This window comes from Ovis aries, chromosome 11 (genome assembly GCF_016772045.2).
Source record: "Ovis aries strain OAR_USU_Benz2616 breed Rambouillet chromosome 11, ARS-UI_Ramb_v3.0, whole genome shotgun sequence".
Taxonomy (NCBI): domain Eukaryota; kingdom Metazoa; phylum Chordata; class Mammalia; order Artiodactyla; family Bovidae; genus Ovis; species Ovis aries.
Window position 1 is genome coordinate 13,762,044 of NC_056064.1, and position 25,045 is coordinate 13,787,088.

The 25,045-nt window shown below is 45.7% G+C and overlaps 1 long non-coding RNA gene across 2 annotated transcripts; it reads left to right on the plus strand.

Moving 5' to 3' along the window:
• The first annotated feature begins 1,013 nt into the window (after window positions 1-1,013).
• LOC121820548 (uncharacterized) lies at window positions 1,014-24,799 on the plus strand. 2 transcript variants are annotated; one of them, XR_006061085.2, is made up of 5 exons: window positions 17,336-17,549; window positions 18,094-20,388; window positions 22,084-22,281; window positions 22,869-22,937; window positions 24,608-24,799. It is a non-coding gene; the product is annotated as an uncharacterized LOC121820548 (long non-coding RNA). The 2 variants fall into 2 exon arrangements; XR_006061084.2 differs by lacking the exons at window positions 17,336-17,549; window positions 18,094-20,388; window positions 22,084-22,281 and adding an exon at window positions 1,014-1,183.
• Window positions 24,800-25,045: the final 246 nt, after the last annotated feature.

Sequence of the window (25,045 nt, forward strand, 5' to 3'; positions counted from 1 at the left end):
GACGCGTTGCCTCTTTCTTTTACTGAAGAGGCAGGAAGCCCAGGGAACTTCCTCCCTCAGCTCTGATCTCCCAGGGGAGAGGAGTGGTCTGAGGCGGTGTTTCCTGTGACCTAAGGGAATGGCAATGTCTTCCATATGAAGGAAGCCGTGCTTGGTACCACATAGGGTCATTGATGGGACGAGGTCAAGGCCATGGGGCAGTGAGGGTAGTGAAAGGCTATGGAGAACAGCAGTTGGTATCAGGCGGACCAGGGCTTGAATCTCAGCTGGGCCAGTTTTTTTTTTAACCTCTTTAAGCCTCAGTTTCCTCCTCTGTTAAGTAGAAGGTAAACCCATGGTACTTATTGTGGGATTATATCAGTTACTACAAGAGGAACTTCTGCAATGCATGTATACAGTAAGCACCCAATGTGTATTACTAGTTATCAGTGTTGTTTTCTTTTTAGTTCTTTGTTTATTTGTTATTTATTTTTGGTCTGCACTGCGTCTTCATTGCTGCATGAGGGGTTTTTCTGGTTGCAGTGTGTGTGCTTCTCATTGCGGTGGAGCTCGAGAGAGGGTGTTGGGCATGCAGGTTTCCATAGCAGTAGTTGAGGTGCACGGGCTTGCTGCCCCACAAGATGTAGGATCTTCCCAGACCAGGGATCGAACCCGTGTCCCCTGCCTTGGCAGGTAGATTCTTAACCACTAGACCACCAGAGAAGAGCTATGAGTGTTCTTTTCCTAGAAGGACCTAGCACCGGGCTAGGTCCTCAGGATGCAGCTAGCTACTCGGCTTCTTTTTTTCTGGGGCCTGACAACATTCTGGCCACCATACCCCTTACCCGAGTCAAGTGGGTGCTTGGTGAGCTTATGAATTTTTATAAGGTTCTATTTTTTCATGTGATGCTCCAGTGCCGTTGGACACGTCAGCTCCTGACCTTTCAGCCGGTGGAGCGCTTCCCATAAACAGAGCCATAAAAGCCCACTGGTTTTCTCCTGGGCACCTGGTGCCCTCCCTCTCTCCTTCGCCATTTGAATAGTGATGTCATACTCCAATATCCTCTCGCCTCTGCTGAAAAAGTCCTCCCCGTGATCCCCTCCTGAGCACTCAGCAATCCCCGGAGGGGAAGTTGTGGCTTCAACAAGGTGCAAGCATCATGAAACCGAGAGAGGACTGCTGGGGTGGAGAAGTTACTCAAAGGTAGGAGACAGAGAAAAACACCCACGTACATTTATAAAGCCCCAGTCTGTGACCAAGTCGGGTTTGTTGGTTTGTTTGCTTTTGAGGCTTGCTGTGCAGACTTTGGCATGAAAACATTTACGGACATATAAGTAGAATAAAACATCCACTCATTTCCTCCCCTAGATGCTAGGCCGACTATTTTCCTCCATGACTGCTTTCAAGGTTTATTTATTTTATTTTGGCTGCGCTGGGCTTCTCTAGCTGTGTTGCATAAGCTTCTCTTGCTGCGGAGCCCGGGCTCAGATCGAGCAGGCTCAGTAGTTGTGTTCCGAAGTCTCTAGATCAAGTGGACTCAGAGTAGTGGTATCCCCCTGGCTTCGTTGCTGATGGCACGTGGGATCTTAGTTCCCCAACCAGAAACCCACTTCCCAAGCACTGAAAGGCAGATTCTTACCCACTGGATCACCAGGGAAGTCTCTGCTTTCAGTTTTTACACATATTTTTATGAATATTATAATCAAACTGTGGGTTTAATTTGGAGTCCTTCTCTGGTCCCATAAGGTTCTTTCAGGAAGGCCTCTTTCACCTGGCTGAAACGTCTTCTCGCTCACTGTGGAGGTCACGACATCATGCTTCACTCCTGACACTCACCGCTCAGGTGTCTGGGTCCCAAGTAATTCTTGGGATGAGCGGAACAAAATCTTTGGTTGAAGCCTGGATTCCACCATTTATTAGGCATTCAGTGACCGCTTAGTGCTCTGAGCCTTGGTTTTCACATCTGTGACAGAGGTGTTGTGAACTTTAGAAGGATGTCCAGGCCTGTAAGAGAACCGCTTCAAACAAAAAACAGCTAGCAAGAGAGATATGCTGTGGTTAGCTTATTGTGAGATAGTTTTAAATGACACCAAGTTGGACATCTTCTGTAAATTTTCTTTTCCTTTTTCTTTTGATTATTTGGCCCAAGGGTATAGACTTCTTTGTGGTTTTTGATATGCCATGTCAATTTGCCTTCTGGAAAGCTGCTACCAGTTCACAGAGTTGACAGGGTAACCTGTATTTGAGCCAAAGTTAGCAGCAAAGGAAAGTGCAGGGACTAGTAATGTTAGTAATGGAGTTCAGCAATAGGCAGGTTCTTTAGCAACCAAGATGCGACAGTTAGTGGAATTTTGATGGCAAGACAGCATGGAGGTTGTGGAAGTTAGGCAGGGCATAGTTTTAGACCAACCAAAGGCAGATATTTACCGTCTGGGTGTTTGTTAAAACATGTGCTCCAGTTGTTCATTTGCTAAGTCAAGTCTGACTCTTTGCGACCCCATGGACTGCAGCACACCAGGCTTCCCTGTCCTTCACTATCTCCCACAGTTTGCTCAGATTCATGTCCATTGAGTCGGTGATCCTACCTAACCATCTCATCCTCTGTCGACCCCTTCTCCTTCTGTATTCAGTCTTTCCCAGGATGAGAGTCTTTTCCAATGAGTCGGCCCTTCACATCAGATGGCCAAAGTACTGGACCTTCAGCTTCAGCATCAGTCCCAGTAGGGTTCAAGTATTTGATATTAGAATGTGTCTCTTCCCCAAATACACACTGCTATATTTAAAATGGATAACCAACAAGAACCTATCATATAGCATAAGGAACTCTACTCAGTGTTATGTGGTAGCCTGGATGGGAGGGGAGTTTGGGGGAGACTGGATAAATGTATATGTATGGCTGAATCCCTTCACTGTTGACCTGAAACTGTCACAACATGGTCAATCAGCTATACCCCAATACAAAATAAACGGTTTAAAAATAAAAAGAAAATAGGTCTCTTCCCCCAATGTATTTCTGGCATTGGGGGGGAAAAATAAGTCTGAACAAAATTTCTGCTTAAACCTCTGTGGGGAGTTAAACTGCTCCATGGAAGCGGTTCCATGTATCTAGTCTTGGTTTTTATAATACACTGAAGCTATTGCTTTGCTGGTTTTTTTTTTTTTTTTTTTGAGTTTTTACTTGAGTTTTATTTTTGAGTTTTTATTTCTTCCCAGCCAGACTGTAAACCTCAGTGCACAAGTACCATTTGCCTGTTTGGGGGATGGAACATTCAGTCCTATGAAATTTTCATTGATGCCTTATGACTTATACTACATCTGTTCAGAAGGATGAAGAGAACGCTGAGTTGAGAACTGCTTGATCTGGGCTCAGGGCCCCGTTCTCTAGTTACCTTACAGTGTAATTTGGGGGCATCTTCCCCCTTTCACAAATTCTGATGCTTCCCTCCATGACGACTTACTTCATGTAAGTCTGTAGGGGTCATGCTACAGGTGACTGATGGAAATATAGCCCTTGGGCCAGAGTCTCCTTAAATTATTTTTCATTTCTGGGACTTCCTTGGTGGTCCAGTGGTTAAGATTCTGTGCTCCTGGTGCAGGAGATGGGGGTTCTAACCCTGCCTGGGAAGCTAAGATTCCACATGACAGGCAGCACAGCCAAAAACAAACAAATAAATAAAATTATTTTTCATTTCTAATTGCTAAAATGACCCGAATCCCCAAGTTCAAGGGCATGGGCTTCTTGACTCTGCCCCGTACTTTGTTCGCATATTCTGTTCTACAGCCCCATGGGAACTTCTGCAGGAATCCACACCTTTAAATCGAAGATACTGAACTACATAATATTGAAGGTCTCCATCTAGGTCTTATTTCCAAAAAAGATTTAGAGAATGTTGGAACTGACCCAGGAAAAATACCTGGGCATTGAAAAGTTGTTAGGTCATTATTTCTTAAGTTTGATTTACAAAAATGATATCTAGAGAAACAAACCAGTGTCCAACACTAGGGGATGGTTAAGTAAATTGTGGCACATTCACATCATAAAATATTTTGGGGGCCATTAAAAACATAAGAGCTTGAAAGAACATGGAAAAAGGCTTCTGGGATAATGTTCAGACAATAAAATCAAGCATGACGTCAATTAAGCACTAAAAACATGCCTGTGTATAGAAAAGAAAACTGGAAGGAAATATCCAAAATGTCTTAATGATTTCTTTTTTCTGGGTCTGGGTATTTATATTTTGATTTTACTTTTTATTTCTTTTAAAATTTTCTTGGCCATGGGGCTACTACTACTAAGTTGCTTCAGTCGTGTCCCACTCTGTGCGACCCCATAGACGGCAGCCCACCAGGCTCCCCCGTCCCTGGGATTCTCCAGGCAAGAACACTGGAGTGGGTTGCCATTTCCTTCTCCAATGCATGAAAGTGAAAAGTGAAAGTGAAGTCGCTCAGTCGTGTCTGACTCTTCCCAACCCCATGGACTGTGGCCCACCAGGCTCCTCTATCCATGGGATTTTCCAGGCAAGAGTACCGGAGTGGGGTGCCATCGCCTTCTCATGTGGGATCTTAATTCCCCAACCAAGGATCAAACCCACACCCTTGCATTGGAAGTGTGGAGTGTAACCCCTGTACCCCCAAGAAAGCCCTGGTATTCAGATTTTGGTTTATTTTATTTTTTTCAACTTTTTTATATTTTACCAAATTTTATATAATTTATTTCTATTTTTTAATAATCAGAAAAAAGTTTACTCAGGCTTTATAAAAATTTTGAGACTAATCTAATCAGGAATCAGATTACCCCAAAGTTTAAAATTTTTCTAATGCTAGAAAGTAACGTAAGAATAATCAATGATGACATTAAAGTAAATGTGTGGATGAGAAAAATGAGCAAAATTTTCCCCTTTTTACAAAAATAAAACTACTTGGTATGATATATTGAGAGTATTTTGAATCTGAGTCAGAGAACATGGGTTCAAACCCCAGTAGAATTCTGGCTGAATGACCTTGAGCATAGTTAGCTTATATTTCTAGCTGTCAGCTTCTTCATTTATAAAATGTATCTCTCAGGATTGTTGTAAAATCAAATGAGATAATGTCTGTAGAACTCTTCTGTACAATGTTAAGTATGGTAGAGAAGACTAATAACTGGGGGGAAAAAAGGGAAGGGGCCCTTCTTCGCTTTCCTTTGAAGGAATATAGCAAAGGTTTTCAAACTGTGGGTCCTGGTCCAGTTAATGGGATATAAAGTCAATTTGTTGGTTCACAGACAGAAATCAGTTATTCTTCAAAGAATATGTTTGAAAATGCCAGTGGATGGTAGAGCAATGTTATCTTTTGTGAAGCATACCCACCAGATTATGATGTAAAACGTGTACCTTACTGCCCTGAGGCCCTAGGATGACTGAGAGGGCTGGAGAGTCTTTTGCTTTGAGGTCAATGCCCTTGGGGAGACCAGAAGGGCACAGGCCCCTTTCTCATGTCAGCTGCATGAAACTCAACAGAACCCACGTCTGGTGGCTCGTGAGCTAGTTTCAGGAGGAGAGGGGAAGTTAAAGAGGGGGAGGGCTTACTCTACTGTCTGATAGTGAAATATCTACACGTGTAACCTGCTCTACCATTTGTAAATATTTTTGCACGTACGATCCATCCTTCCTTCCTGCTTTCCAAAAGAAACGTATTAGGCAGTCAGTGATGTGGCCTAAATTGCACGCCCCTCAAGGAAATGGCAACCCACTCCAGTGTTCTTGCCTGGAGAATCCCAGGGACGGGGGAGCCTGGTGAGCTGCTGTCTATGGGGTCGCACGGAGTCGAACACGACTGAAGCGACTTAGCAGCAGCAGTAGCAACAAATATACGTGTTGAAACTCTAACCCTCAATATGACTACATTTGGAGATTTGGAACTTTCAAGAGAGAATGAAAATTAAAAGAAGTCAGAAGAGTAGAGCCCTAATCTAATCTAACTGGGGTCCTTACAAGAAGATGAGGGCTTCCCAGGTGGCACAGTGGTAAAGAATCTGCCTGCCAATGCAAGACATGCAAGAGATGCAGGTTTGATCCTTAGGTCGGGAAGATCCCCTGGAGGAGGAAATGGCACCCCCCCCCCCGCCCCCAGTATTCTTTGCTTGAAGAATCCCATGGACAGAGAAGCAAAGCCTGGGATCACTTCCAACATCCTACTCCAAACCTTTATTCTCGACATGAAGGGCTTGCAAACTCTTTCTGTAAAGGGCAAGATGGCGAATATTTTTGGCTTTAAACATGCTATAGTCTGGCCAATTGATGGACTTGGCCATTGTAGTATAAAATTGGCCGTAGTTAATCTGTAAACAAACTCACGTGGCTGTGTACCAACAAGACTTTACTGAAATTTGAATTTTACCTAATTTTCTCGTCATGAAGTGTTATTTTTTGTTTGTTTTCTTTTCAACCATCCAAAAATGTGCAAACCATTCTCAACTCATGGGTGTCCAAACCAGAGGGCTGTAGTTTTCCTGCCCCTGACTTAACGTGATCACATACATCTTTCATGAATGTGATGACTTTTTTCTTTCCCCAAGTGAATCCAGGGAGTCCTGATAGCATCAAAGAGAAGGTTGAAGATGGTTGAGTTTGCTTTACAGCTCTTGAACCTTCACAGATCAGTTCTGAAGTTCTCCTTGATAATAGTCCAAGGGGATTTTATTAAAAGGACATATGCCCATATTCTATTTCATTATTTATTGATTTATTTTGGCTACACTAGGTCTTTATTGAGGTTCAGGGGCTCATCGTCGAGATGTGCTGGCGTTCTCTAGTTACAATCCATAGCAGGGGTGGGAGGCTTCTCTTGTTGCCTCGCCGCAGTGTGTAGGATATTAGCTCCCCCAGCAGGGATTGAACCCCCATCCGCTGCTTTGGAAGGCAGATTCTTAAGCACTGAGCCAGCTGGGGACGTCCCCTCATCCCTATATTTTCATAAATGCATTTAAAATATACTAGGAGTATTTGCATAGAGACTTGGGTCAACTCTTCCCCTGGCTGGGCCTTGGTTTCCCATTTGTAAACTGATCTAGACAACTTCTCAGGCTCCTCTCTTTCCAAAATTCCAGTGTCCCCAGAAGAGCGACCTCCATTCCCACTCCCAGGCTACCACTCTTGTGCTCTGCCTCTGATCATGCACTTGGGGTCTGTTGACTTTGAGGCACTCTGCTCAGCTTAGATGCTTTCCCCTTGTTAATCTTTAAGAAAGTAGTATTAGTCACTCAGTCGTGTTTGACTCTGTGACCCCATGGACTGTAGCCCTCCAGGCTCATGGGATTCTCCAGGCAAGAATATCGGAGTGGGTTTCCATTCTCTTCTCCAGGGGATCTTTTTTAAGAAAGAAAGGATAAGATATACAGAATTGGAGAGCTGAGGCTTTTGCATCTTTCTTGGCAGAAACACTTGGGTGGCCCCTTCGAGGAATTTACTTCCTCATCTTTGTTCCCTTTCCCAGCCTATTTCAAAGAGCCTTTTGGAGAACTTGCTGTCAGAGTTGGCATGCCTGTCCCCAGGGGGAATGAGGCAGACTCCGGGTACCCAGCAGCTCCGGGCTGGCTCAGGGGACCCCCATCTCAGTTTCATTTGCAGGAAGTGACTATACCTGAGGGCCCTAACACTGTTTATAGGCTGCAATCGTTGCCAGTGAAAGAAAAATGCCCAGGGCGATGTAATTAAATGTAAATGAGATTATTACTGAAACAAGGGTTTTTGTTGTTGTTGTTGTTGTGTTTTTCATTAGGTAAGAAAAAAATCCCACGGAGTCAGAGTAGCAGAGTTAAGGAGCTCTCACTCTAGAAACACCCCAGCTATATGATAACCGATCAGCAGATGGCCACCCCTTTTCATCACAACTTCCCCCTCCGCCCAGCACCGTACTAAGAAGTCAGGCATTCACGCTCTGTCTGGGACAGTGTCTCAAAAACAGGTGGACTCAGAGGAACCAGAGAGGCTGAAGTCTGGGTCAATATCTTCTGATTAGATGATTTGTCTAGTACTGGCCCCAGTACTGCAGAGGCACTGGGGGTGTGGGAGAGGATGGGGTCCTTGGGCCTGTGAGTACGCATGCCTGAAGGAGGCTGCCTTGGGTACACTTCTGCTTGAAAACTCAGGAAAAAAAAAAAAAAAGTGTTAGCATTAGTCACTAGAGAGGGAAATGAGTGCCCTGCAAGGAAATACATTGAAGTTTCCTGTGGTTAACCCAGGGAAATAGTTGGTTCTTCCTTCTCCTGTCACCTAGGATACTACGAACAGACTTTCACCCTAACCGCACACATTTCCGGTCTGCATTTTCCTGCGGCCTTTGAACTCTCAGCTTTGAGAGTCTGGGTCTTTTCTTTCTCTCTTACACGTTGTTGCTCTTTTCCAACCTCTCAATGCCAACCCACATGGTGTGTGCCCACAACGGAGGGTCTGTCTTGTGTTAGGTCCTTGCTAGTTGGAGCGTGGTCTGTGGACCAGCGGCACTGGAATCCCTGGGAGCTTGTTAAAAATGTGGAACCTCAGGCCCTATCCCAGACCTTCTTAATCAGAATCTGCATTAAAAAATCACCCTGCATGATCTGTGGTCGGTTAATGTCTGAGAAGCACTGAATTAGAGAGCAGGTGTTTGCTGAGTGTATATGACGGTCCTAGTATTGCTGACACTATTTGCCACTGTCTTGATGTGCTTTTTTTTTTTTTTTTAATTTAAAAAGATTTTTTTTATGGCCACACAGCATGCAGGATCCTAGTTCCCTGATCAGATCAGGGATCAAACCAGCTCCCCCCTGCACTGGGAGGACGGAATCTTAACCATCGGCTTGCCAGAGAATTCCCTCATTGGTGTGCAATTTTTAGTAAGCAATTGAACAGTCTTGGGCCTCAACTGCCTTTGGACTAGATCAAATAGGACAAAAACAATTTTAAGCAGAACTTTACAGAACTATGGGCTCCCCTGGTGGCTCAGACAGTAAAGAATCTGCCTGCAGTGTGGGAAACTTGGGTTTGACCCCCGGGTTGGGAAGATCCCCTGGAGAACGGAATGATTACCCACTCCAGTATTCTTGCCTAGAGAATTCCACGCATAGAGGAGCCTGGCAGGTTAAGTCCAAGGCGTCACAAAGAGTCGGACATGGCTGAGCGACTTTCACTTTCACCTACAGAACTATAAGATGAACCAGGCATGAGCCATGATTTCAAGGGGGTTTGATTCCAGTGATGAAGATGAGAAAAATATGCCAGCAGTGATAACACAGAGTGAAAAGTGGCAGGGGCCCCAAGAGGTGTGCAGAGCAGGGGCGCTGGGCTTCAGAGAAAGAGTAGGCTCCTGCAGGCTTGTTCTAAGTTCTGCCCTTCTGTGGCTTCAAGGGGAAAATGAATTTCACGTGGTAGGGCTTGTTGAGACACCTTATACTTTACAAGCTACCATGAAGTGAGGTCCAAAAATGCTACTCCCACTGTTCAGGAGAAACGGGAATTTTGAAAAATATTGTTCATTATTTTAGATGTAATCTCACAGACTGACTTCTTGGTATGAATCAGCATTTTTGTTTGTTTGTTTGTTTGTTTTGGCCACCATGTGGCATGTGGGATCTTAGTTCCCTGAGCAGGGATTGAACTCATGCCCCCTGCAGTCGAAGGGCAGAGTCTTAACCACTGGACCACCAAGGAAGTTCCAAAAGCAGAACTATTTAGGAGGAATGCCAAAAATTCTAAGTAGGTGAATAAATGAAAATAAAATGAAAAAAAAATCACAGAAAAGTTTCCATTTTTATCCATGTTTCGCATCATCCAGACTGTGAGGGTTTGGAGAGCCCTCATCCTGTTCATCTCTGTGTCCCCTGGTGGCTAAATGGTAAAGAATCCACGTACAGTGCAGGAGACCCAGGTTCAATCCCTGGATTGGGAAGAGCCCCTGGAGAAAGGAATGGCAACCCACTCCAGTATTCTTGCCTAGAGAATCCCATGGACAGAGGAGCCTGGCGGGCTACAGTCCATTGGGTCTCAAAGAGTCAGACAGAAAAGCAGCACACTTTACTTTTCAGGGCTGAGTCAAACTGCAATGATTTTCATGGGCAAGACAAACAGAGCCTTCTCTGGGGTAGTTTCATGGCAGTACAAATAAAAATCCTGTGATACAGCAAATTATTATCATGTCTTCATTCTAGAAAGGCAGATTGTAGAAACTATTTCCTTCGGTTGCTCAGGCTTGCATGGACCAGTCTTCTTCCTACAAGCCTTGCACATTTCTTTTTTCTTTTTTTTTCTAAATTAAGGCTATATTATATAGTGCTTAATACATATGCATTTTTTAAAACCTTGTTTTTTACATTGGAGTGTAGCTGATTAACAATGTTGTGATAGTTTCAGGTAGACAGCAAAGGAACTCAGTCATACCTATACATGTATCTATTCTCCTCCAAACTCCGCTCTCACCTAAGCCTTGCACATTTCTAACACCCATGAAGAAGAGCTCATCAGTAATGTGCCTTGACATTGGACTGCTAGCAATGTTGGGAATAAATCACAATACACAGAAAGCTCTTTAGAACAATTCTTTGGGTCTTCTAATATTCCATAAGTTGGGTCAATAGAATTGCTTCCATTTTAAATAAGACAAAAAAGTATATTTTCTGACTATTGTCACCAAATATAACTAGGAGAGAACCTTGGTTCATGTGCCAAGACATGTCCACCAGAGTCACTGAACCCTATGTCTTATTTCCATATATCTAGGAAAGATGGCAGAGAAGGCAATGGCACCCCACTCCAGTACTCTTGCCTGGAAAATCCCATGGACGGAGGAGCCTCGTAGGCTGCAGTCCATGGGGTTATGAAGACTGAGCGTCTTCACTTTTACTTTTTGCTTTCATGCATTGGAGAAGGAAATGGCAACCCACTCCAGTGTTCTTGCCTGGAGAATCCCAGGGATAGCGGAGCCTGGTGGACTGCCGTCTATGGGGTCGCACAGAGTCAGACACGACTGAAGCGACTTAGCAGCAGCAGAAGCAGAAAGATGGACAAGTTTCTTGGATTTCTATTTCTGATGTCAAGCTTCTCCTTTGAGTACATGTAAATAACTCATGCATATGGTACTGATGAACCTATTTGCAGGGAAACAGTGGACATGCAGACATAGAGAACCCAGTAGGGGAAGAAGAGGGTGGGACGAATTGAGAGAGTAACATGGAAACGTATACATTATCACATGTGAAAGAGAGAGCCAGTGGGAATGTGCTGTGCGACACAGGGAGCCCAACCCAGTGCTCTGTGACAACCTAGCGGGGTGGGATGGGGTGGGAGACGGGAGGGAGGTCCAAGGCGGAGGGGACATATGTAAACCTGTGGCTGATTCGTGTTGATGTATGGCAGAAACCAGCACAATATTGTAAAGCAATTATCCCCCAATAAAAAAATATTTTTTAAAAAATAGAGACTTTAGAGCTGGAGGAATCTTGCATATCATTCATCAGAATGAAATTTCTGGAAATGTCTGGTTAATGAGATTGACTGACATGGGCTTATTTGTCTACAAATTCATAGATAATCTGGATTGAGTAGAACAAAAATTTCCCCAAAAATACATTGTCAAGCTTGTAAGAAAGACCGAAAGAGAAGGGTTCAGAGTTAGCATAGTAAGCAGGCCCTGAGACCATAGTGACTGACAGGGCTCTCAGATCCAGAGGCAGGGGAGGGAGGCTAAGTTTCAGTACTAAGCGAAGGCACAGCAGAGAAGCTGAGGATAAGGAGAGGTGGGGAAGTGGGGAGGATTCTAAGGGTTCCCCTGTATATGAATGGGAACTGGAGAGCTGCTCACCAACTTAGGGAATTTACCAGGAGTCTTAACACCCACCTGGACTCTGGATGGAAGAATAGATGCTCATGAGAAATTGTAAGCCCACGCCAGTGTCACATGTCAGTGTGGAGTTTGAATTTATAATATCCAGATGGTACCGTATACGAAACAGTCTGAACCAGCAATATCACTAAGGTCCTGGAAGAGTCATATGCGAAACTGCACGAAAGATAATCACTGCTGAAGATGAGACCATGATGACAACTTACAAACTACACTAGGAACCGAAGCTCCATGAGGGAGAGTTAACAGAGATAAAGAATGGGGGCATTTGTATCTACAATACAAAGCTATTGATAATAGAACACTCTGGAAAAGACTATCAAATGTGTGTGTTTAAAATATTTAAAGAGGTAAAAGGCTAAGAAAGGGACACAGTTTTTAGTATTTAGAATAAGGATGTCTGAAAAAGTGGACTTTCTAAAAATGAAAAATATAGGTCATTGGAACCAAAAACTTAATAAACTAGTTAGATGATGGAAAAGCTACGCGTGAAGAGATAATTAGTGATACGAAATGTGGGACTAAGGAAATTGCCCAAAATGAAACATAGTTAAGTAAAGAAAAGTATGTTATGGAAGGAGATGAAGAGACATGAAATATAGAATGAGAAGGTCCAACATACTTTTAATAGAGATTCTAAAAGAGAGTCTAAAGGAAATTTAGAAATGGGAATATTTAAAGGGATCCTGGCTTTGAAATTTGGAAAAAAGATAAATGAGTTCTTGGATTAAAGGAGTATATTGAGTCCTATGCAAGATAAATAAAACAACTATACACGTCGATACATCAGCACAGTGAGGCTGCAGAAGTAACATAGAACAGAACAAAACACAAAAATGTTAAAAGCTATGTTTGTTACATGTTAAAAGTGTGAAAAGTATGAATACAAACACATCTCCTATACAGAATGTCAGGCTGAAATGAGACCTCTTATTAGCCACCGAATGTGTCAAAACACAGTGGAAATAACCTTCAAAGCGCAAAGGAAGAATAATCACTGGTGTATAAATTTATACCCAGCTGAACTATTATTCAAGAGAGATGGCAAAATAATGGCATTTTCAAATGAAGACAGAGTTTATCGTCATAAACTCTTACTGGAGGGACTACTGAAGGATGTGTTTCAAGAAGTGAATTGAGTCCAGATAGGAGGTGCCTTGCAAGAAGCAATATGAGCAAAATAAAACATATATGTAAGCCCATTGTTATATCTAAATAATCATCAGCTACAAAAATTTTAAAGTAATTTTAGAGGTTTAAAAATAAAATAAAGCTAAAATACTAAGGCACAATAGGAATTTAGGAAGAACAGTTAAAATGTTCTAAAGTCTTTCTATTGGGGGATAAGAAGTTAGAGATACTGGTTAACTTTATAGTCATTAAAGCAAGTATTTATGTTAAAATTTTAAGGGTTCCTACAAGAAGAATGGAAATAAAATGGAAAACTTCCAAACCAAACAAAAGAAGATACAGTCAGTTTGGTAGAATGCATAAAAAGAAGCGATCGAAAGCAAACACAAAATAAAATGGTAGAAATAATTTCATCAGTATCGGTAATCATGACGACTCTAACTGGATGAAACTTAAAATTTCTGAACACGCATATACTAGACGCTAGGCGCTGTTCTGTTGCAGACTCCGGGTAAAGCAAAACAACCATAACAATGGGCTAAAGGGAACACAGTGCCATCGAGTAAAAGGAGGGGCACCCTCCTTTCAGTCTGCAGGGAGAAGGTTGGGGAAGACTTGCTGAAGATGGCGACCCTTCAGCTGCATCCTGGAGGATGAGTAAGAAGGCAGAAGGGATAGGAAGGGGGTGCCAGGGAAAGGTTACAGCCTGTGCAAAGTCATGGAAGTGTGAGAGAACAAGGAATGCTCTGGTCCAACCTTCTTTTGTTATGGATGAGGAACCTGAACTTCAGAACAGGTAAGGAGACTGTCCCAAGGTCACCCATCTGGTTAGGAACAGAGCCAGGATTTGGACCCAAGACTCCCACCTCCTCAAACACCCCCTTTCTACTGTACCACAGTGCCTTAGGTGTGCAGCAGAAGGTTCCATGACTGCATATCGTTGAGATTCCAGCCGACTTGGAAAAAGAGCTGCCTCTGGGTGTGGGGGCTGGCTGTGTCTCTGGCTTATCCTGGGCTGGAGCAGAGCCAGGAACTTGGCAGTTTCCAGAGCTGAGCAGTCCAGCTCACCCCAAGGAAGCCATGGCACCGATGCCCAGTTTAATCATTAACGCCAAGTTCACAGGGCTGGAGCTGGAATGCACAGGACCTGGGGAGCAGTCTGGGTCTCCAGGGAGCTAAGAGAAAGATGGCTCTTGAGATGAGAAGGGACTCAAGTTTCTTTTATTTTTCACACCTTCGGCTGCACTGGATCCTCGTTGCGGTGCGCAGACTTCTACAATCGTTGGCAGGCGGGCTTCTCAAGTTGCGGCACGTGGGCTCCAGATGGCATTGGCTCAACGGCTGCAGCACAAGGGTTTAGCTGCAGCATGTGGGATCTTAACTCCCTGACCAGGGAGTGAACCTTGATCCCCTGCTTTGGGAGCATGGAGTCTTATCCACTGGACCACCAGGGAAGTCCCAGGAACCAAGTTTAGACTGGGGTCTTTTGTCTCTGAATAGGTCTAGACTCTGGGTTCAGGAATAAGCGTTTTTGCTGTTCCTCTCCATTTTGTTGGAGTTTACTCATCATCTTGTTAACTTGATTTCAGAATCCCTGTCAATATTCATAACATATCGTGCTTGCCTCTGCTGCAGCCCTTACCCTGCACAGTAAGTCTTTACACATCCATCTACCCCAATAAACTGTGACCTCCTAGAGGGCAGGACTGAGTCTTTTAACTTAGTATCCTCGGCGTTTGGCAGAGCCTGGCACATAGTAGGTGCTCATTGTTTGCTGACTGGCTGAATAGGTGATGGGCTTCCCTGAGAGCTCAGTTGGTAAAGAATCCAATGCAGGAGACCCCACTTTGATTCCTGGGTCAAACTATTCCTGAATAGATGAGACCCTAATTCTTTGGAGGGAATGATGCTGAAGCTGAAACTCCAGTACTTTGGCCACCTCATGCAAAGAGTTGACTCATTGGAAAAGACCCTGATGCTGGGAGGGATTGGGGGCAGGAGGAAAAGGGGACGACAGAGGATGAGATGGCTGGATGGCATCACTGACTCTATGGATGTGAGTCTGAGTGAACTCCTGGAGATGGTGATGGACAGGGAGGCCTGGCGTGCTGCGATTCATGGGGTCGCAAAGAGTCGGACACGACTGAGCGACTGAACTGAACTGAATTCTGCATAAAGGTGTTCCAAAGCCATGACTTTTTTTTAAATTAAAAGAAATGGAGAGTGATTTTGCATAAAAAGTTCAACATAAGTTCACAAATATTTCTTAGGATATTCTGTGCTACCTTCATATATTACAGAGCCAAGATGAGGTCCACTGGTCTAAATGGATGGAATGTTGCTAAGGAGTTGAGTCTTCTCCCCTTTCCCGGTTAGTGTTTAGGTGACAGCAGAGTGTATTGAGGATTGCTTGGGCACATTAGGGAGAGGGGTGCTCTTCAAGCACGAAAGTGAAAGGGTTAGCTACTCAGTCGGGTCTGACTCTTTGTGACCCCCGTGGACTATAATCCGCCAGGCTCCTCCATCCTTGGAATTCTCCAGGCAAGACTACTGGAGAGGGTTGCGATTCCCTTCTCCAGGGGATCTTTCCAAACTAGGAGTCAAACCCAGGTCTCAAGCATGAGGTGACATTTTTTATTGAGGAGACAAAAGCCCCGATGAGGGCAAATTCCACCAGCATGATAAAGCTAACTGCTCCTTACAATTTCTGGAAGCCAGCAGTTGGGAAGACTGCCTTTGGTGGCATCACCAAGCCCTGAGAACACAACTATAGGGGAACTTCTGGATTCCATCGGAGAAACGTTCCAATGGAAAGGGAGATACAGGAGGCGGCAAAATTTCTGTTTCTTTCTGGTGAACCTGGTTTTCCTGATCTGTAAGGTAGAGGTGGTCATCTCTTCTTCATGAGGCACTTGTTACAATTAAATGGAATGATGGTAAAGGAGCCTTGGTACCTAGAAAATGCTCAGTCATGGTGCAAACATCTTTTCTCTATTTTTGAAAGTAAGAATCCTGAACCTGTATAGAACCAGAGATGTGGAAATAAAGTCTCCTGTTAGACCATAAGACTGGTGACCAGGGATTCAGCAGCCCCATCTGGAAGGGATGGGGTCATTCTGCTGACTGCTGGCTTCCCGTGCAAACATCTGCTGATACTGTGGTAGTAGAGCCAGCCCTGGAGGATGCTGGGAGAAGACACAGTCCTTGCAGGAACAGTCACTCTCCTGGAAAAGCCAGCTTGCCTGGTTGGGGTTGAGCCAGAAAGACTGACTCTCACCCTAGCAAATTCTCTTTCACTCCAAGGTCCTGGATACAGTGGGAAGACTGCCCAACGTCAGGGAGCCTCCTTCTGTACCAACCTCTGGGTCCTTGCTGGTGCGTGGCAAATAATCTAAACAGTTTGCCTGCACCTCTTTCTGCACCTCTTACCACCTGTAAGCTCTCAGAGACCTGTAAGTTCTTTAGCATTTCCAGTGTGTGGGGATTGTGGTGTGAGTTAATTCAGGAAGACCTAGGCTTAGATCCCTCCAGCTTCCCACCTGCTCTAGGTCCCGCATCCTCTAGAGCAGGTCACTGAGCTGCCCTGGTCACCTGGTTTATTTTCCCTTGGCCTTTCCATTTCTCTCCATTGTTCCAAAGAACTGGGGTGAAATGAGAAGTCAATTGCCAAGGGAGATCCTCTCCTGGGGCAAATTTCCTGTCTCTGCCTACAGGCATGAAGACCCTGAGTGGGAAGGCCAGTGAGGAGCACTCTCCCAGAACCAGCTCTGGGGTGACAGGTGCAGGCTGTATGCACACTTTTATGGTGTGTGTGGGGGTGGGGTGGGGAAAGAGAGGGTTTAAAAGAGGAGGAGGAAGAAGAAAGACTGTGTAGAGACCCCAAGGCTGCTCCATTACTCCAAGCCCGCCCATACCTGAAACTGTAGTCTCCACCAAGTCCCAGAGACAGAGGGAGAAGCAGAGAGCTGGGGGTGGGGGAGAAAGAGACGGAGAGGGGGAATCAAAGAAAATTGCAAAAGTCAATGGCCTGGAACCAGAGGCAGCCTCAGCAACTGCAGTGTGACTTTGATTCCCCTATCATAACCCTGAATTAAAAATTCAGGCAATTATCTGCATGGCTTCCTTCTGATTAGAACGAGCCGGAGCCTCATTAATGCATCGGCACAGAGGAAAGCCATTAGGGTCTGTGAAATGGAATGTTTCTCTGAGAACAGGTTCCGCTTGATGTAGAATACCCAGCAAAAAGAAATTTCACACATTTTTGAGCTCAGAGTCACAGGACGGCACCCTGCTTCGGGGCTGCAGACCCTGCCACGGTCGTCCCCTCTCAGCTGGTTCTGGGTGAAAGCCACCTTTGTTTCCCAGCCTTTCTCTGGTACCTCCATCCGCTGGAGTTGTGTGTGTATGTGGGGTGTGTGTGTGTGTGTGTGTGTGAGGGAGTTGAGGGGCCAGAAGGGACTTCCTGGCCGTCCTGAGACACCAAGTCAGACTGGATGCCTGATCTCAGAGTCCTTGAGCCATGAGGAGCCCTGGAACTTTGGGGGGATTCACTGCCCTCCTTTGCTAGAAGAACCAGAAGCAGGTTTGTTGGGGACAGGGAAGGTCCAAGACTCCAGAAAAGATCAGTGTATCTGCATGTTCCCAGGAGTCCTGGTGCTTTCCTGACCCATATACTGACTTGGGCATCCCAAGGTGGCCCAAGCAGGATCTGGGGAAGCTGAGTCAGCCTTGGAGGCTTGCTGCTTAGAAAGCGGTGAAGGATTAGCATTCAGGAGGGCATCCTTTATTCATCCCTTATTCTGTGAGCTCGAAGCTTCCAGAGATGCAAATCTACCATCCTGTGCCTAAGGGGGTTAAAAAAAAAAGTGAAGTGTTAGTCACTCAGTCTTGCCCAACATTTTGTGACCCCATGGACTGTAGCCCGCCAGGCTCCTCTGTCCGTGGAATTCTCCAGGCCAGAATACTGGAGTGGGTAGCCATCTTCTCCAGAGGATCTTCTGACCCAGGGATGGAACCTGGTCTCCTGCATTGCAGGTGGATTCTTTCTTTATTGAGCCCCCAGGGAAGCATCCACACAGTAACCGGCATTGGGAAGCTCTCATCAACCCCCTCTTTGGGATTTCTAGGGTGCAGCTCCCTTCTTCAAATGACTGTGCATTGCTTACAGGAGGACCCAGGAGCAGTTTTCCAAAATAACCACCCTCGCTGCCCTGGTAAGTTCATCTCTTGGGCTTGACCCTATGTCGTCTAGGTTTTCTTCAAGCTGGTGGATGGGACTTTGGGTTCCCCCAGATCGACAGCTCGACATTCCTCTAATTCAGGGATTCTGGGGACACCAAACCTTGACCCTTGGGATTAACTACATAAAATAATCTCTTTAGGAGAAAAGCCAGTCTGATATGATGAGGACTAGAAAGCCGTGAAAAAGTTTTTGTAGGAAGAAAACTAGTTAGGGTCATTAAGGTGCCAAGCAGGAAAGCATTTTCCTTCAAAGTATTGGAACAAGCCACTTTTTTCTCCTGGCACACCTGTCCCCTATTCAGTGTTAAAAAAAAAAAAAACCAGGGCCAAGTGTCTGTGCAAAGCTGTAAACACAGCCAGACGGTCAGGAGAATAATGGAATCAATGAGTCAACGACACAATTTGTACCAACGGCGCCCCCTACCGGACAGCAGCAACACTGGGCAACCCGCGGTCCTTCAGGTTTTTCAGAAGGTTTCCAGTTCCATTCCACGTTGGAGGGGACATTCCTGGTCACCAGGGAGTTTTTCTACAGCATGTTTTCAATACTGCGGACAGTTTTATGGGTGTAAGACTCCTAGAGGTTACCTCAACCTCTAAGACAAACAAGATGCTTGGTGATTCAACCGTGTTCTTTTGTGGGTTCTGAGTGTGTGTGTGTGTTTTTTTTTTTTTCGCTAACGCTTTGCTCTCCTTGGACCAACACTCGCCAGAGTTAAACACAGTTGAGAATGACTTGTGACCACAGATGATCCCCATGTAAAGGGCTGACCTAAAGGCACCCAGGGTCTTGGGTGGCTGGAGGTTATCTCTCGAGCCTCACCGGCTGGTATGGGAGTGAAAGGGACTGGCCAAAGGTCAGGAATGTGGGCCTTCTGGAGAGGGAAGCCACTCCACCAGCTTCACTGCTGAGCCTTTCTCTCTGTCGCTGAAAAGAATCAAATCTCATCCTTTGCACCTTAGCCCTGTCTGCTGTATTCCTCAATATTTTAAACATAGACCCTCTGCTCAGTTCGACCATCCCTTCCTTGCCAGGATAACCCAGTCTCTACCTTTGTACCTTGTCACTCCTTATTGGTTCCAAGAATGTTTTCTTTGGACAACTGTTCTGTGCCAGACATTGTTCTAGGAAGGGGAGCAATAGCCCTAAACGTGAAACAGAGAGTCTCTCATGTTCTCCTTGGGGATGCTGTGCGGTGCTGTGCTAAGTCGGTCAGTCGTGTCTGACTGTGCAACCCTATGGACTGCAGCCCACCAGGTTCCCTTGTCCATGGGATCCTCCAGGCAAGAATACTGGAATTGGTTGCCTTGCCCTCCTCCAGGTGATCTTCCCGATCCAGAGATGGAACCCAGCTCTCCTGCATTGCAGGCAGATTCTTTACCATCTGAGCCACCAGGGAAGCCCCTCGTTTGGGGATACAATTATAGAAAGACAAGTGTGAGTGAGCGGTGTAAGTGCTGCGCAGAAGCCAAGCTGGGAGAGAGGGGTAGAGAGGGAGGGTGGCTACTTTGTCGGGGGAGGGAGTGTCTCTCTGCAAAGCCCTTTGGAAAAGCTTCGTGCTTCATCCACGCTGGTGATCTGTCTGCTTTCTCTCCTTTAAAACCAGGACTGCCTCTTCCATGAAACTTCCCCAGTTCATGTTGCCTCTCCAGTGACTCTGCCCTTCAGCTCATCTTCGCTCAAGCTTTTTCCTTCTCAGAAAGATGTTCGATGATCTTGGATTGTGTTCTCCTGGAGGAAAAGGGTCCTGTCTTCCACTTCTCTGCTTTGCTACCAGAGCAGGTGGTGGTGGTAGGGGAGGTGAGGAGGAGACAAGCATGTCTGCTCTGCTAGAAGCACTCACACGTCCCTTCCTCTCGTCCTCACAAAACTCCTGCAGACTCTGGCTTATTGTCCACAGTTTATAAACAAGGAAAGTGGGGCTTCATTTATCCAAGAGCACACAACCAGTGAGTGGTGGAACGGGGGTCTGAACCCTGATCTCTTTAGCATCGTGCGGTCTGTACTCTTCCCGCCCCAGAGCCTATTTGTGAAGTATTCCTGCAGTGGCGTCAGTGAGTGACGAGTACCAGGAAGGGATAAGCTTTGTTTTCTCATCGAAGAGCTGTGCAAAGAAAGTGAGAAGCCCCTGACCCTGTCTCCCTGGTTGGCGATTCTTCCTTCACTGCATTATAACCAGGTAACCACAGGCGCCTCACTTCCCCTTCCAGGGGCTCATGACTTGTCTTTGTAAGTTAAGGTTAAGCTACAGGTGGCTCAGATTCAGTAAAGAATCTGCCTGAAATGCAGGAGACCCAGGTTCGATCCCTGGGTCAGGAAGATCCCCTGGAAAAGGGTATGCCAATCCATTCCAGTGTTCTTGCCTAGAGAATCCCATGGACAGAGGAGCCTGGTGGGCTATGGCCCATGGGAGCCCTAAGAGTCAGACAGGACTGAGTGACTAATACTTCACACATGACCTCCCAGCTCTGACATTCTAAGGAATGTCATCTTCTTTAAGGAATGGGAGAGGTGGGATTTCGGGGAGAAGTTACCGACTTTACTGCATCAAATATGATTTTTTAACATTAAGAGAGAGAAATATAACAGGGTTTGTTCATTCAATTAAAATTCAACATGTATTGAATAACTACTACATGCCAGACCATGGCATGTGCTGAGGATACAGAAATAGACTTTTAAAACATTGTCCTTTACCCTGGCATATATGTAAAGGGAAAGACAGATATGACAGGAAATTATCACGACAGCAGCTGATAGCTCACAGCAGCTCTTTGCCAGAAACTGTTCTGAGCACTTGAAACTTTTAACTCATTTTAATCTTCCCAACAAACTCTGAGGTGAGTATTATTTTTTTTCCTACTTTACAAGTGAGTAAACGGAGGCACAAAGAAGGGTGTATGCTGAAGAGGTATTGTGAGCGTTAATAATCCATGAATAGAGCTTATTTTTAAAAAAGATTTCTTTGATATGGATCATTTTTAAAGCCTTTATTGAATCAGCTGCAATATTGCTTCTGTTTTTTTGTGTTGGTTTTTTGGCTGTGAGTCATGCGGAATCTTAGCTGCCTGACCCAGGATGGAACCCACAACCCCAGCATTGGAAGGTGAAGTCTTAACCACTGGAGCTCCAGGGAAGTCCCAAATGGTGCTTATTTACAGGGCCTGAGATGTCAAGATGAGGATAGGCCGTCATCCTGCACTGCTAACAGCTGGTTTTTTCTCCCTGAAAGTGAAAGTGTTGCTCCGTCGTGTCTGACTCTTTTCGACCCCATGGACTGTAGCATGCCAGGCTCCTCTGTCCATGGGATTTCCCAGGCAAGAATACTGGAGTGGATTGCCATTGCCTTCTCCAGGGGATCTTCCTGACCCAGGGGTCAAACCCACATCTCCTGCACTGCACACAGATTCTTTACCATCTGAGCTACCAGGGCAGCCACTGTGGTTATTCCTTACTTGATTTTTCTGCCACTTGGGATCAGCCACACACGTCCAGCTGGAGGAAGGGATTTTCTGCAGTGAGCAGAGAAACCTTTAGGGTTTTGAAACTGAAAATCTGTAGCTGTCAAGTCACATGGAACATGGAATAAACTGGGTAAATTACAGCCAGTTTCCTGTCCACTGAGAAGGGGAGTGAGAAGAGGAAAGAGGCAAGCATGGATGCTCTGGGAAGTCGAGCACTAGCCCCTGCACCCGCCTGAGCCAGGCGTGCGGTGGGTCCCGGGGATCAGACCTCTCCCTGGGCCCTGATGTGGCAAGAGCAAGAGTGCCCTGTGCTTGAGGGCAGTTGGAAGGAGATGCGCTCTTAGCTCTGCAAAAGCTGACCACTGTGGCCAGCACGGTGCACAGAGCAGAATGAATGTCTGTCTTCCTAGGAGAAGGATGGAAGGAATAAGAGGGTCACTGGACACAGAGCCTTCGAGAGTGGGAACCAGAGAAAATGCTGCCCCAGGACCAAGTGAGGAGTGGATGTCTTGTGGCTGCTGAAGAGAGGCGGTGGAGTATAGAGGCCAGGATGGGGGCACCTCAGGGCCAGGGGGCTCTGTCTGCTTTGCTCATTGCTCCATCCCAAGGTAACAACAATCCACAAACGTTCATTAAATGAAGGACCCTGGACGGCTGCCTCTAGAATCAGGCTGTTGGGTGTCATACCTCAGCTCTGCCTTTTACTCCCTGTCATCCTTGCATAAGTCTCTTCCCTTCTCTGCGTCTCACCTTTAAAATGGGGATAAAAATAGTGCAGATCAATACTGATCTGAGACAAAGAGAAAGAATGCCTCTGAAGCACTGAGTATCTGGTGTAGCACATGGGCTCAGGAGGATTTGCTCTGAGTAATAGAGGCCCTTGCCTCCATCCTTGCCCCTCACCTTATACCTCCTCAACCCCAACACCACCCTGAGCTTAGACGCAACCTTGAAGAAAAGATGAGGACTCTGGTATTGGCTAAGATCAAGTTCCAACCATCACGATATAATAGACACTCCTAATACTCCTAAGGATATGAAGTTAAATGTTTTAATTTGAAACAGTTATTTTTCTTGCACAGTGAATTTTGTAGCCTGATAATCATATTCAAGATAAACGCAAGCCTGTGAAGAATCAAGTGTCCCTCTGAGAGCCTGGCTAGCATTTAAATTAAATTTGCTTGCTTCCTTGCAGATATGTTGACTCACAGAACAACCTACCTTTCACCTTACTTGTCTTTCTAGAAAAAGCCCAGTTCTTCAGGTGAGTTATTGTTTGCAAGTGCTGCTAACAGAAACTAACTTTAAGGCAAAGAGGTCAAGTCTAGGAAACAGAACTTTGTCCTTCCCCGCAAGAGCACTGGACTTTTCTGAAGAAATTCAGTATCAAGGGTTTTATTTCTTATTAAGATATGTTCCCCTGAAGGTGAGTGATAAATATTATCATTAATTTTTTATTAAAAAAAAACCTATCTGTATTTACTTGACTTCCCACTTATCTAAAGGCCAATAAGTGACTGTCTGTCCTATTTTCCCAGATTGTACGCTTTTTTAACACTGAAAGCCTCATATCCTGGGAAACCCTCTCAGTTCCAGGCAAACGGAAATTCTCTAAATGTCCCAGATAATCCGTAAATGCCAAAGACAAACCAGGTAGACTTGTCAGCCCAAGGAAGTGTCTGTAGTTTTTTTTTTTGTTGTTGTTGTTGTTGTTAATGAGCAAGGAAATTTACTCATTTCAAACCAGAAGAGCTCACCTCAGGGAGGAAAATCAAAACTGGTCCCCTGGGGGCACTTTCCACTCTGCTGACTATCGGTAAGCCTGGCCCTACAGACCCCACAAAGGGGGATACAGCCTGCCTGCCTCGATGATGAGGAGATGGGATTCAGACAGAAGACCATGTCATATGAGGGCTGCCAGACAAGCTGCAGACCCTCGCCTTGGACTTCTTCCTGTCAAGTCCCTCGCTTTTGGTCAGACTCTCGACCCCTCGATGAACCCCAGCCACAGCGCAGGGCAGTTTCCATGTCTCCAAGTCACCATCCAGTCTGTCTGTCTGTGCAGAGCCCTGGGGTTTGTCCACAAGCAAGAGGAACCCAGGCATGGCGGTTCCCATTGGGACACACAGGTGGCTGCCCCAAGCCTCTGTGTGCGTCTCTTTCCCTCAGACCAAGTGTCTCTTGCTGTTTCTCTGGCATCCTCAGGCCTGACGGAATTGGCGCACTGCTTCCAGAGCGAGATTTGTTTCTGCACATCATGGGGGAGAGTGAGGACCCATCCGGACTGGGGGTGTTTGGCTCCGAGGTTGGACTCCTGAGGCCACAGGGCTCCTTCCATGAGTCAGGGTCTCTTGTGGAACTGCAGTCGAGATGTTGGTGGGGCTGCATCATCTGAAGGCTTGACTGCGGCTGGAGGGTCTGCTTTCAAGATGGCTCATCACACGGCTGTTGGCTGGAGACCTCAGTTCCTCACCATAGCACCTCTTCAAGGGGCTGCCTGGGTGTCTTCATGAGATGAGAGCTTCCCCCAAAGTCAGTGACCCAAGAGACAGAAAGCAAGAGGGAAGACATGGAACGCCCACGCCCTGCCCCCCCACTGCCTTGTAAAAAATATTTATTTACTTATTTGGCTTTGATGGGTCTTAGTTACAACAAGCAGGTTTAGTTGCCCCATGGCTTGCAGGATCTTAATTCACTGACCAGGCATCAAAACCTGCACCCCCTGCATTGCAAGGCAGATTCTGAACCGCTGGGCCACCAGGGAAGTCCCCACAGTGCCTATTAAGACCCAATCATGGGCTTTCCTGGTGGCTCAGTGGTAAAGAATCCACCTGCCAATCCAAGAGACATGGGTTCAGTCCCTGATCCGGGAAGATCCCACATGCTGCAGAGCAGCTAAACACGTGCCCCACAATTATTAATTCTGTGTTCTAGAGCCCGAGAACCGCAACTACTGAAGCTCGTGCGCTCCAGGCTCTGCAACAAGAGAAGCCACCGAAATGAGAAGCCTGCACATCGCAACTAGAGAGTAGCCCCTGCTCACAGAAACTGGAGGAAAGCCCGCATAACAGCAAAGACCCCGAGCAGTCAAAAGTAAATAAATAAATAAATTTGTTAAAGACCTAATCATGCACCATCATTTCCTCCACATTTATTTGCTAAAAGAAAGCCATCAAGTCCAGCCTCACTCAAGGGGAGGGGGAAATAGGGAGGAAAGAATTTCAAAGGATTTGTGTACATAGTTAAAAATCACTATTTCCCTAAACATTAAAGGACCATGGATGAATTTCCACAAAAGTTAGTTTTGGTAATTACATAGAAGGAAAAGCACAGATTTCAAGTCAAATTTGAGGTCGATCCAAGGCGTTGCTT